We start from the raw sequence: 13,297 nt of genomic DNA on the forward strand, positions 1-13,297 counted from the left end.
TCTAGCATTTATGCTTTCAACATGTCTGCAATTTGGTACAGGTTAAATAATCCTTATCTAATTCCTTGGGACCAGAAGTGTTCTGTATTTTGGAATCCTGCATATACATGATGAGATATCTTGGAGATGGGGATCTAAATCTAAATATGAAATTCATATATGTTTCATATAAACCTTATGCACATAGACCGAAGGTAATTTTATGCAATATTTTAAAATAATTTTGTGCATGAAACATAGATTGTATGTACTGAACTATCAGAAAACAAAGTTACCTGTATTATCATCTACCTATTGTAGATGTCACAAGTCTTCTACCACCAAATTTACTTGAGTATAACGCATCATTGAATATAATGCACATATCAATTTTAAAAATATAATTTAGCCAAAAAAGTGTGTGTTAGATTCAAGTAAATATAGTACATTTCTTATATCACATTTCTGCCACTGTTTTGGTATTAAGAATAACAGATTTCTCCCTCTTTCCCTCTGCGGGCAATCAAGGTTGGACAGCTTTCGTGAGTTGAAGGGTTTGAAACACATAATAAGTACAGTGCTGAAATGAACTCTTCCTTCATGACCCAGTTTAACAATCATTCAAGATCAAGAGAAGAAGAGAGAAAAAACAGAATACAGTACTTATGTCAAACCAGGCATCACAAAACATTTATGTGCCTGATCTTTTCTGACTAAAACTAGAACTTGAATTTTCCCTTGTTGAAATTGATTTTGTCAGGTTCATTTCTTCATTCAGCTGGAATCTTAATTCTACCTTCCAAGCTATTTGCTAATACTGCCAATCTAATGCCATCTGCAAATCTGACAAGCATCCACTCTATTCCTTTAACCAAGTCATTTATAATGCTGAACACTGGGCTTGCTGTAGAACCCTGCAGCACTCCACCTGTCACTTTTTTCCAGGATGACAAAAAAACCATAGGTGAGCACTCTGGATTTAGTCCATCAGCTAGATACAAACCCACCTCATGCAAGCATTCTCTTGCCTGGCTTTTCCCAACTTGTCTGCAAAAATAAAATGGGGGAACTTCATCCAAAGGGTTTAATGAAATCAAGACACAATATAACATCATTCCTCTGACTTAGATATAAGGTTAGTTTGGCATAAATTGTTTTTGAGAAACCCATGCTGGCTCCTGGTAAGGACAGCTTTATAATGTAAAGACTCAGACTAGTCGTTGAATGATACAATCTAGCTTGCTAGCCTTGCTATTAGGAATTGTGGGAGTTGAAAGTCCAAAATACCTGGAGGGACGAAGTTTGCCCATGCTTGATCTAGAACATGTTGCTGGCTATTGTAGCTACTCAAGTCCTCTAACCCACTGCTTCTTAAACTGTGGGTCCTGACCCCAAATGGGGTCCCCTTAGATCAATATCGAGGTCACAATTTTTTCCCCTGAACAGTTGCTGTTTTAGACATTTACACAAATCTGTTCTGAACTGTTTGCGGTGAACTCTGCAGAAAATTTCTCAGCTATCTATATCTGTATATCTATATCCATAATAGAAGTGAAAACCCGTATGTGTGTATGTGGCAGGGGTGTCTGCTCACACAGACAGCCTCCAGCCTCCACAAACAGGCTACAGTTCCCAGTGCTGAGGAGCCACCAAGTCACTCTTTTCCACTGACAATGCGGTTACAGCAAGTGCCATGAACATGTAGCCCAACCCCTGCCAATGTCCTCCCCAAACACTACAGCCCACCACCCAAGGAATGCTTTCATGTGGGGACCCTTTCATCCTAGATTTTGCATTTTCCTCCACCACAGGAAGGCATCCCAGGGTTCTCCATTGCTGTGGAATTTGCATGACCCCGCCTATTGCCCTTCCCTTTCAAATCTGTCTGTATAACAAACACACCAGAATGTGCAGCAACTCAACTTACTGGAGGAGTTTGGGGGATTGACAGCAAATGGTGGAAGTTGTAGTTCACCCTGCATCAAGTAAGAGCACTGTGACTCCTACTGGAGAATTTAGAGGAGTTGTAGTTCACCTATACCCAGAACGCTATGAACCCAAACAATGATGGGTCTGGACCGAATTTGCTATGCATACCTGATATGCCCAGATTTGAATACTGGTGGGTTTGGAGGGGGAATTGGCCTGGACATTTGGGAGTATTAAATACTGGGATTTATAGTTCACCTGCAATGAATGAGCACTCCAAACCCCTCCGATGATGGACCAAGACCAAACTTGGCACACAGAGCCCTCATAACCAACAGAACATTTTGGACAAGTTTGGGGAAAAGGGAGTTATAGTTCACCTGCATCAAGAGAAACAGTGATCCCCACCGACAATGGACCGGGATCAAACTTGGCACAGAGAACCCTCATGACCAACTGAACATACTGCAGGGGTTTGTGGGAATGGGCCTTGAATCTGGGAGTTGTAGTTCACCTGCATCCAAAGAGCACTGAACTCAGCCAACGACAGATCTGGACCACACTTGGTACACAGAACCAAAATGGCCAACTTTGAATACTGGCAGGTTTGGGGAGGATTGGCCCACGATTCTGGGAATTGTAGTTCACCCACTCCAAACTGAGAATACCTAACATTCAAAGACAAACAGTGCCTTTCTCAAATGACCCGGGTACTGCCGTGTCCCCAAGATAGTACTTCATAAAAAGGAAAACCAGCCTGTTTTGGTAAATGCCAATTTGGTAAATGCCAATTTAGTATCAGGATTTTTAAATACCTATTTTATATATCTATATACTCAGGGTCACATAAAATTGTATAAGGCCAAAAGTTTCAAAAACCTTGATCTAACCTACCCTTTCGATTACAGACAAAACAACTTGTCTGCCACCAGTCTGCAGACTTGAATTCAGTCATCCTTTCTCCAAGAATTCTTAAAAATGAGAGACAGAGGCTCTGATATTACATGTGAAAGTTACTACAGTATCTTTAAATGCAACCCATTTGTCTTTGCAGACCCGAATTCATAAGAAATAGGTATGTGTTCACTCTGTCATCTATTCTATTTTCTCCAATGCAGCATAATCATTAATGTCACTCAGGAGCTAACAAACTACAGAAAACGTGTGATGGATTGAAAAGGGACATGGCATTTGTGGATGCAAGACCATGGCAACAGTGGGTTTTTAAAAATCTTTTGGATGGACTATAAAAACAGTATGGGTCAGCAGATGCATTCATTTCTGAAATAAAGAAAACATACCCCCCAAATAGCAATTAAAAAAAACTATTTTTACTGTGTTGCAAGAAGCACCCCCTTACACCAGAAATTTGGGCATCCTGAATAAACTCAGAAAATCTGCAAGAGCACGGGTTCAATATCTGTACCACTGAACTGGAATTTACTTTTTGAAAGGACTTTAATCACTTTAGAAAACAACGAAATTGTTAGGAATATAAACTGGTAGCAATTATCCCTTTGCGGAGAAATTAGGACAAATCAATCTGGGCTTGTCTGCCCACTTCTTAGGCAACGCCATTACACCCAGTATAGCAGAGAACAACTCCCAGGCTCCCAACCCTATCTATATTTCTTCTTTCATGGCAATCTGCACATAAAGCTATACAGAATGGAACCATCTCACTGTTATCTGAAAACAGTGTGTGTGTATGGAGGGGGTGTCTATTAGTTTGCCCTATACCCTTAAATGTCTTAGCCCAATAAATCTGCTATCTGAAGAAAATGATAAGATCTTCAATCTGACACACAGAAACCAATTTGATCGTTGAAGGTTATCTGAATATAGGCAAAGAATCCTGGGAAAGTAATAGACAGCAACCATTCTAGCTAGGCAGTTCTAGTAGATGTAGTACGAAAAGTATGTTTTCCAAGCTCTACTTCCAGTATACTTGTAGGCAGCCAAGTTGGTCTGGAGGTTCAGATAGGGTTGGAGATTCAGGTTCGCAATAGTTCTTACACCTCTATCTTCCTCCACCACTCCTGCCCTGCTATCTGAGGTGGTCATCTCTACACATGAAGAAACCTTACAGCACACATGAAGCTAAAGTTGCATAATCTCTGAAAAGGAGAGCCATCACTATTAAACCAATGAGACCAACTCCCCCCCCCCCCCGGCAGATATCTAAGTAACACTGTCTGAGGTTCTCAAATTGGAGAAAGAGCTGAATGTAGGAATTTCATTTTCAAGATGGAGGACATTCATGTGTTACTAATTTATTTGATTTACATCACACCTTTCTCTTAAAATAAGATTCAAGGTGACTTACTATATAAGTTAAAACAAGCTGGAGAGCGAGAAAACAGGAAAAAGCAACCAGATCAGGTGTAATTGCCCTCAGAAACTTTCAAAGCTATGGGATTCTTATTAGTTTGCTCAAGTCAGGGGTTACAAAAGTGTCCCTCAAGTGTGCAAGTTGAAATTAGGGGCTGTATTCCGAAAACAATGGGCAGATGTTGCTAATGTCAGTTGGAACTGTGTGAAAAGCTTTCGTTTAAATTGATAACCAAATACCTACATACTGACTTATGAATGCATTCTATGAATTGTGAATCCATCTCTAGTTGTAAAGTATGTATATACATACCAGTTTCTATCTAGCACTCTTTATGACACTCGAACTAATGTTATAAGAAAAATAAGAATCCTGGGTAAAATGTTCATTTTAAATGAGCACAGTTCTCCTAAGTCAGGAAATTGGTTATCTGCCTGCCCTTAGATGCTTTGTAATTGCCTGATATTTTATATAGTTTTGTCATGGTAGGGAAGCTATTCAATTCCTTTCCTTTATTCCTTTATCTGATTTGTCCTCAATCCACTCTTTGGACTTCACGCAAATTTACCATTTGTCAAAATATATAATCCTGTGCCTATTAGATTCTTTTCATTTCTGGCCAAATAGCTTAAATTCAGATAATATTTTGACTTTGGCATTTTAGCAATTAAATTTTGTGGCAGTGTTGTTCGGGTTGTTAGCCCTTGTGACCCTATAGCCACAATTCAATGCCTATCAGATTATGCCTTTGTCATAATTTCTTCGTTAATGTTCAATACTTCTTCCTAATTTTCTACATTAACTTTATAACTATTCTGATCTGGAGTCCAAATCAGAGTCTGGGAAGGTAAGTGAGGCCTACACCTGTCTACTCTTGATGGATAGGTTCAATTTGTTCTACATGATGAGATCAACATGCTGTTTGGAAAAGTGAGCTTATTTGACCCATGTTCATCCTGGCTGATTAAACCTGCCTCAAGAGGTCATGGGGTTCTAAATGCTTCTTTGAAAGGAAAGCAACTCTTCCAAAAGAACCTGTCAAACAATTATTGTTGAAAGAGACCTTCACTGTATGCCAACCCCAATGGAGATTATTAACCAGTTTCTCAAATCCAATTTTAAAGTAAGATCTTACAGCAGGGGGAAGCAGTACAACTCCAGACATTCACAGATTTAAATGTTAACTTAAATTCATTCCAGTCTGGTTTCAGAACGGCTCCTGGACAGAACCCTTTCTAGTTGCTTTGCTTAATGAACTGGGCAGATGGAGAATATCCTTGGAGTTCTACTGGACTTCTCAGTAGTTCAGAACCATCAATCTTGCTACGTTTCTGGATCGTATAGCTGATATGGGATTTCACAGGAGTCATTCTGACAGCCATTTCTGGCTGACTCTTCCCAGAGGGTGGTGATGAGGGACTCTTGTTCATCCTTCTAGTTACTGGCCTGTGGGGTCTCACAAGGCTCAATACTACCCATTATACTTTTTTTTGCTCTATATCAAAGTATAGTAGGGGAGATCACCCAGAGCTTTGCAGTCAAATGTCATCAATATGATAGTCGGTAGCTCTAGCTTTCTTTTGCAATGAGGTTAAGAAGCTTATCATAGTCCTGAATCTTCTATTTTGGTGTAGGCAACTGTGGAAGGCACAGGTAGCATTAGCTGCACCCCAACTGCAAAACAAACCAATTTCCCCAAAATGCTCTTTAGGGAACATGAAGGAATTATTTGGGCTCTTCCTAGACCCCTTAAGTTGATAGTGCATGCACTGGAAACCTCAAGGTTGGACTTCTGCAATACATTTTACATGGAGTTACCTCTGTACCTAGTTCAGAAATTTCCATTAATTCAAAACATGATAGCCAAACTAGTTACAGGAACATCCAGGAATGGGCATATTACATTTATACCACAGTCACTCCACTGATTGCCAACTAGTTTTTGGGCAAAGTACAAAGTGTTGCTTTTAACCTTTAAAGCTCTACATCTGTGGTTCTCAACCTGGGGTCCCCCCAGATGTTTTTGGCCTACAACTCCCAGAAAACTCAGCCAGTTTACCAGCTGTTACCCTGTTTCCCCTAAAATAAGACATCCCCAGAAAATAAGATCTAGTAGAGGTTTTGCTGAATTGCTAAATATAAGGCCTCCCCCGAAAGTAAGACCTAGCAAAGTTTTTGTTTGGAAGCATGCCCACTGAACAGAACACCAGAACATGCAGGATCGGTAAATGTATGTACGATAGCGTGTTATACATGGAAATAATGGTAGTAACAAGAAATTCTTGATAGGATTCACAGTTTGTCTGGTTATGTTGGTTTGTGATGACAACCACTGTACAGTATATAATAAATGTTCATTTTTTGTTCAACAATACATGTGAATTCTTCTTCATGGAAAAATAAGACATCCCCTGAAAATAAGACCTAGAGCATCTTTGGGGTCAAAAATTAATATAAGACACTGTCTTATTTTCGGGGAAACACGGTAGGATTTCTGGGAGTTGAAGGCCAAAACCATCTGCAGACTCCAGGTTGAGAACCACTGCTCTACATGGTTTGGATCCAGGTTATCTACAAGATTGCATTTTCCCATACCATCCACCCCACACACTGAGGTCCTCTGGGGAGCATCTATTCAAGCCAGCCAGAACCCAAATGGCGACCATCACACAGAGGACCTTTTCATTAGCTGCTCCAGGAAGAACTCTGCCGGAAGAACTCTGACAGCAAAATCAGATGCTGGAATTTAGGAGACAGGGCTATCCAGTCAATATTTAACGATGAATTATAAACAAATTTCTTGTGTTTTTTGCATTTTAATCTTTGCTTTATGTATTTTAATATTTGTATTTCACAGAAATATATTTTAATATAGGTATTTTACATAATGTTTCATAATTATGTGTTTTGAAATGTGTTGTGCCCCATCTCGAGCCTTGAGGAGAGACGGGTATGAAATAAATTATTATAATTATAATTATTGAGCTTTCAAATACATTTTTTAAATTACAAAATTTGATTTTAACGTTGGTGGGTTCCAGAAGTGCTGCAGATGTTATCCGCTCCTACTACAGATCATTTTAAGGCATTTTGGAATTTTTAAAAAGTTGATTCCCAGGAGGCCATTTTTGTGAACCCACAACCTACACTCTACCCACTCCTGATTTACACTGCAGAGATAGATTAGTGAAAAACTGAAGCTCAAGGCAAAAGTTCTCTTGGTTTGTAGGAAAGCAACCTGTTTGGACTGCCTCTGGAAAATCTTTCTAACCCCAAAATCCAGCATTCTTCCTAGAAGGCTATATAGCTGCTGCTAAGGAGCTATCTGACCACAGTGGTTCATGCTTTAATTACCACCTGATCAGACTACTGTAATATATCCTACATGGGGCTGTCCTTGAAAATTGTTCATAGGCTACTGCTAGTGCAAAATGTGGCAGCTGTTTATGGCTGCATACTATTGAGATTGTACATTATCAGTCTTATTCAAACCACACTGGTTTTCAATTTGCTCCCAAATGTATGGTGCTACTTTTGATCTTCAAAGCTGGATATTATACGTGGGCAACTGTAGCAGGTCTAGCAAGTACATTTAAGTGCCAGGATTGTCTGGGTACTGCATTGACATCCAAAGTAAAATAAAACATCTCACATATGTATACTTCAGGCTCACAAAAATAGGCGTTTTTGATGTTCAACAGTACAGAGAGGTCTTGCCATATTTTCTTTAAGGTAAACTTTTGCATCTTGAGGCTTCCAGGAGCAGTAATTCACTCCTCCCTTCCTGCCTCTTTTTGGCAAAAAAGATCAATCTAAGATTCTAGAGACGAGAAGGACTGCAAAAATATCTTTGGGGGCTATATCAATCCTTATGACAACACTTTACTCAACGCTTCCCTAAATGTTTGGCACTTGAATAGTTAAGCCACCACTTCCTTTACAAGAATGTTCAAAAGCTGAGACAGAGGCTATATTGATTAACCCACCAACCTGCAACAGTATCTTGATGAGTAATACAATATGACTTTTTATTTTGCTACATACTGGAAACTAAGCAATATCAGGCTCAGATAGTATAGAATCATAGAATCATAGAATAGTAGAGTTGGAAGAGACCACATGGGCCATCTAGTCCAACCCCCTGCTAAGAAGCAGGAAATCGCATTCAAAGCACCCCCGACAGATGGCCATCCAGCCTCTGCTTAAAAGCCTCCAAGGAAGGAGCCTCCACCACGGCCCCGGGGAGAGAGTTCCACTGTCGAACAGCTCTCACAGTGAGGAAGTTCTTCCTGATGTTCAGGTGGAATCTCCTTTCCTGTATTTTGAAGCCATTGTTCCGTGTCCTAGTCTGCAGGGCAGCAGAAAACAAGCTTGCTCCCTCCTCCCTATGACTTCCCTTCACGTATTTGTACATGGCTATCATGTCTCCTCTCAGCCTTCTCTTCTGCAGGCTAAACATGCCCAGCTCTTTAAGCCGCTCCTCATAGGGCTTGTTCTCCAGACCCTTGATCATTTTAGTCGCCCTCCTCTGGACGCTTTCCAGCTTGTCAACATCTCCCTTCAACTGTGGTGCCCAAAATTGGACACAGTATTCCAGGTGTGGTCTGACCAAGGCAGAATAGAGGGGGAGCATGACTTCCCTGGATCTAGACGCTATTCCCCTATTGATGCAGGCCAGAATCCCATTGGCTTTTTTAGCAGCCGCATCACATTGTTGGCTCATGTTTAACTTGTTGTCCACGAGGACTCCAAGGTCTTTTTCGCACACACTGCTGTCAAGCCAGGCGTCCCCCATTCTGTATCTTTGATTTCCATTTTTTCTGCCGAAGTGAAGTATCTTGCATTTGTCCCTGTTGAACTTCATTTTGTTAGTTTTGGCCCATCTCTCTAGTCTGTCAAGATCGTTTTGAATTCTGCTCCTGTCTTCTGGAGTGTTAGCTATCCCTCCCAGTTTTGTGTCGTCTGCAAACTTGATGATCGTGCCTTCTAACCCTTCGTCTAAGTCGTTAATAAAGATGTTGAACAGAACCGGGCCCAGGACAGAGCCCTGCGGCACTCCACTTGTCACTTCTTTCCATGATGAAGACGACGCATTGGTGAGCACCCTTTGGGTTCGTTCGCTAAGCCAATTTGGTTGGGAAATTATTGGTTGGGAAATTATTGTAGTATCCCAGGTGCTGTAGATTTTATTTCAGACTAGCTTGGGGACCTGGTCGTGCCTGGGTTTATAGAAGAAGGCATTGTTTGTTTTGGGATGTTAGGTACTATCATTGAAGTTAGGTCCAGATCCGTCATTGGCTGGGTTCAGTGCTGTCTGGATAGGGGTGAACTACTACTTTACATGGAAAGCATAAGTGCTTAAAGCAGACTATCATATGTACAAGAAGCACAAAAGAATGTTGTAATTAGACCTAGGTCCCATCACAAGATACCTCATTAGGTATCTATATGCAAATTCTGATCACACCCCCCCCCCCCTTTCACAAAAAAATCCTGAACACTTCTGGTGCCAAGAATTCTGAATCAGGGATACTCAACTTCTATCATCTTATTGCTCACTTGTTAAAAGCATAAATCCTTAGGGCACAGGTTTTCTGTTTATCCCAGATTATCTCACAGTGCAGACTCATATAATCTAGTTTAAAGCAGAAAACCGGGGATCAGATCCTGGAATATAGGGCCTGTCTGGAAGGGCCCATAGGTTTCTTCTACACTATCATATAAAATCCAGATTATCTGCTTTGGAATATATGGCAGTGTAGACTCATATAATCCAGTTCAAAGCAAATAATGAGGATTATCTGCTTTGATAATCTGGATTATATGGAAGTGTAGAAGGGGCTTTGGGGTAAATCAAAAAGATTTAATTTTTTTCAATCACAGTCATTCATTTAATTAAATTCAAAATATTATCTGATTGTAAATTAGTTGAAAAGAATAGTACAGGATCATATAGTTTGACAAATTTGAATGAAGTCCAAAGCTGTGGATTTAGCTGATGCGGCAGCTAAAAAAGCCAATGGGATTCTGGCCTGCATCAATAGGGGTATAGCGTCTAGATCCAGGGAAGTCATGCTCCCCCTCTATTCTGCCTTGGTCAGACCACACCTGGAATACTGTGTCCAATTTTGGGCACCACAGTTGAAGGGAGATGTTGACAAGCTGGAAAGCGTCCAGAGGAGGGCGACTAAAATGATTAAGGGTCTGGAGAACAAGCCCTATGAGGAGTGGCTTAAAGAGCTGGGCATGTTTAGCCTGCAGAAGAGAAGGCTGAGAGGAGACATGATAGCCATGTATAAATATGTGAAGGGAAGTCATAGGGAGGAGGGAGCAAGCTTGTTTTCTGCTGCCCTGCAGACTAGGACACGGAACAATGGCTTCAAACTACAGGAAAGGAGATTCCACCTGAACATCAGGAAGAACTTCCTCACTGTGAGAGCTGTTCGACAGTGGAACTCTCTCCCCGGGGCCGTGGTGGAGGCTCCTTCTTTGGAGGCTTTTAAGCAGAGGCTGGATGGCCATCTGTCGGGGGTGCTTTGAATGCGATTTCCTGCTTCTTAGCGGGGGGTTGGACTGGATGGCCCATGAGGTCTCTTCCAACTCTACTATTCTATGATTCTATGACAACAAATAGAATATTTTATTTATTCATTTTCCACTTTATCTCTCCATATGAAGACTCAAAGCGACTCACAATCAAAAACATCACAAATCAAAATATACAATAACAAAACAGTGTATCATTATATATTATCAATGGCATTATATTTAATATATTAGTATTATATTACATTATTATTATATATTACATTGTATTATTATTGCATTTTATTTGTTTACATTATATTATCAATATTATATGTATATAGAATATATTATATTATTAAAATAGCACAATATTAGTATTATAAATTATTATATTGTAGTATACCACTATACTGCAATATTATTAGTAATATTACATGTAATATATCGTGTCAGAAGCGACTTGAGATGTATTGTATATTGTATAGAATATTATGTGTCTGCTGTATAACAAATGTGTTCAACTATTTTTTAATATACAGTATATATGTGTATGTATATATATATATACATATACTAAGTGACTTGAAACATACAGCAAGTCGCTTTTGCTGTGAGAGATTTGGCCGTCTATAGAGACATTACCCAGGGGATGCCCTGATGTGACAGCTAGGAGGCTTTTCTCATGTCCGCGCAACCTAGAGCTGACAGACAGGAGCTCATCCTGTCTCGAGGATTTGAACCGTCAACCTTCAGGTCAGCAGTTCAACTGGCACAAGGGTTTAAACCACTATGCCACAGCAGCTCCTATATAATATATAATAAAGGTAAATGTTTCCCCTTGATATTAAGTCTAGTGGAGTCAGACTCTGTGGGGTGGGGTTCATCTCCATTTCTAAGCCGAAGAGCCAGCATTGTCTGTAGACACCTTCAAGATCATGTGGCTGGCATGACAGTATGGAGTGCTATTACCTTCCCGCCAGAGCAGCATCTATTGATCTACTCACATTTACATATTTTCAACACTCCCAACAACAACACAAGTGCAGCCACTCTCCCAAACAAGTGGCAGGCTTGCTGTAAAACATTATGCTTTGATGCCTAATTTGTAAAATCATAACATAATTTAATGTTTAATAGCCTTTGCCTCAAACCCTCATTATCCAACATTTTCGCTTATCCAACAACGTTTTGCCAGCCCGTTTATGTTGGATAAGTGAGACTCTACTGTATATGCAAATACAAATATTCCAAAATCTTAGCAAACAAACAAAAAAAGCCTGGTCCCAAGCCATTTAGATAAGCGAGCCTCAATGTGTTCTACAAAAAGCTTCACCTACTGGACTCGACCTTATGAAAAGATACAGGAAGAGGGCTAGCAGTAAGAAACTCAGGGCCCTTCCACACAGCCATATAACTCAGAATATCAAGGCAGAAAATCCCACAATATCTGCTTTGAACTGGATTATCGGTGTCCACACTGCCATATATTACAGCTCCAATCCAATAATGTGGGATTTTGTCCAGCTGTGTGGATATGCGTGTCTCCTCTGAGTCTTGACGGGGCTCCTTCTTCCCCTCGCTGGCTGCCCTTTGAACCCTAGGCACGCTGGCTGCCCCGAAGCCCGCTTTATTCTGACGGGTCCCCGAGGAGGCGGGCTCTCCGCTTGGCCCCGCCCCCTTCCGGTCCCAGTTGCTTCAGTCCCCTTCGCGCGCGCCGGGCCCCCTCCCTTGGCGGCCCCCCTCCCTTTCCACGGAGCCCTCCTTTTTTTCCCTTCGCGGCTCCACTCCCACCTCTCGGGACCTCCTCCCCCTCCTCAGGGCTTCAAGCTCACCCCGCTGGGCGCACTTACCGGCGGGGAAGAGGAGGCGGCAGCGGCTCGGACCCCCCTCACGGCGCCATCTTCCTCCTCCTCAGCAGCCCGGGCACCGCCCTGCAAGGCCCGCCTATTCCTCTGACGGATGGCCAATCCCTACTCGACCTGTTTAGAGCGTAACCAATCAGCTTCACTTATCTTGACTCACGTAAAGGCCTCCGCCACGATTGACGTCACTCCCCGCCAATCGTCGCCTTCTCCTTCGAGTGTCCCGTTTGAACCAATGGAAATGAAGGGTTTTGACAATGACGGACGCAAGGCTGACGCCCAATCGTTTTGCGCGGAACTGGAGATTGATTTGAACTCTCGCCAATGGGCGTTGAGAACGACGTCACGCCTCCCGCGGATTGATAGGAAAGGATTGCGAGGGAGAAGAGAGAAGAAACAAACAAACAGGCCGACGCGCAGGGCTTTATGAAGGGGCGGGGTTTATTTTCAAAGGCCTATGATTGGTCGGAAGCAGGAGAATTCTTTGACAAGAAGCCAATAGAAAAATTAGGTTGACTTCCCTCCGCCCCCAAGAGCCACCTGGGCTCACCTGGTCTTGATAATCCTTCAGCATGTTAGGAAGCCCTCTGCACTGTAGAATGAATACAGCTTGGCACCGCTTTAGTTGCCATGGCTCAATGCTATGGGACTCTTGGAATTGTAGTTT

General features: G+C 41.6%; 1 protein-coding gene across 2 annotated transcripts in view; it reads right to left on the minus strand.

The window, feature by feature from the left end:
* Positions 1-12,748, minus strand: part of sp2 (Sp2 transcription factor) — a 32,503-nt gene extending 19,755 nt beyond the window's left edge. Inside the window, exon 1 of one of the 2 annotated variants that reach the window (XM_008113451.3) lies at positions 12,619-12,723. The gene's annotated coding sequence lies outside the window, so the exon portion shown is untranslated. Of the gene's footprint in view, positions 1-12,618 lie in introns of both variants that reach the window. The other variant, XM_008113454.3, reaches the window with a different exon arrangement.
* Positions 12,749-13,297: the final 549 nt, after the last annotated feature.

Source organism: Anolis carolinensis, chromosome 6, assembly GCF_035594765.1.
Source record: "Anolis carolinensis isolate JA03-04 chromosome 6, rAnoCar3.1.pri, whole genome shotgun sequence".
In the NCBI taxonomy this organism is placed as follows: Eukaryota; Metazoa; Chordata; class Lepidosauria; order Squamata; family Dactyloidae; genus Anolis; species Anolis carolinensis.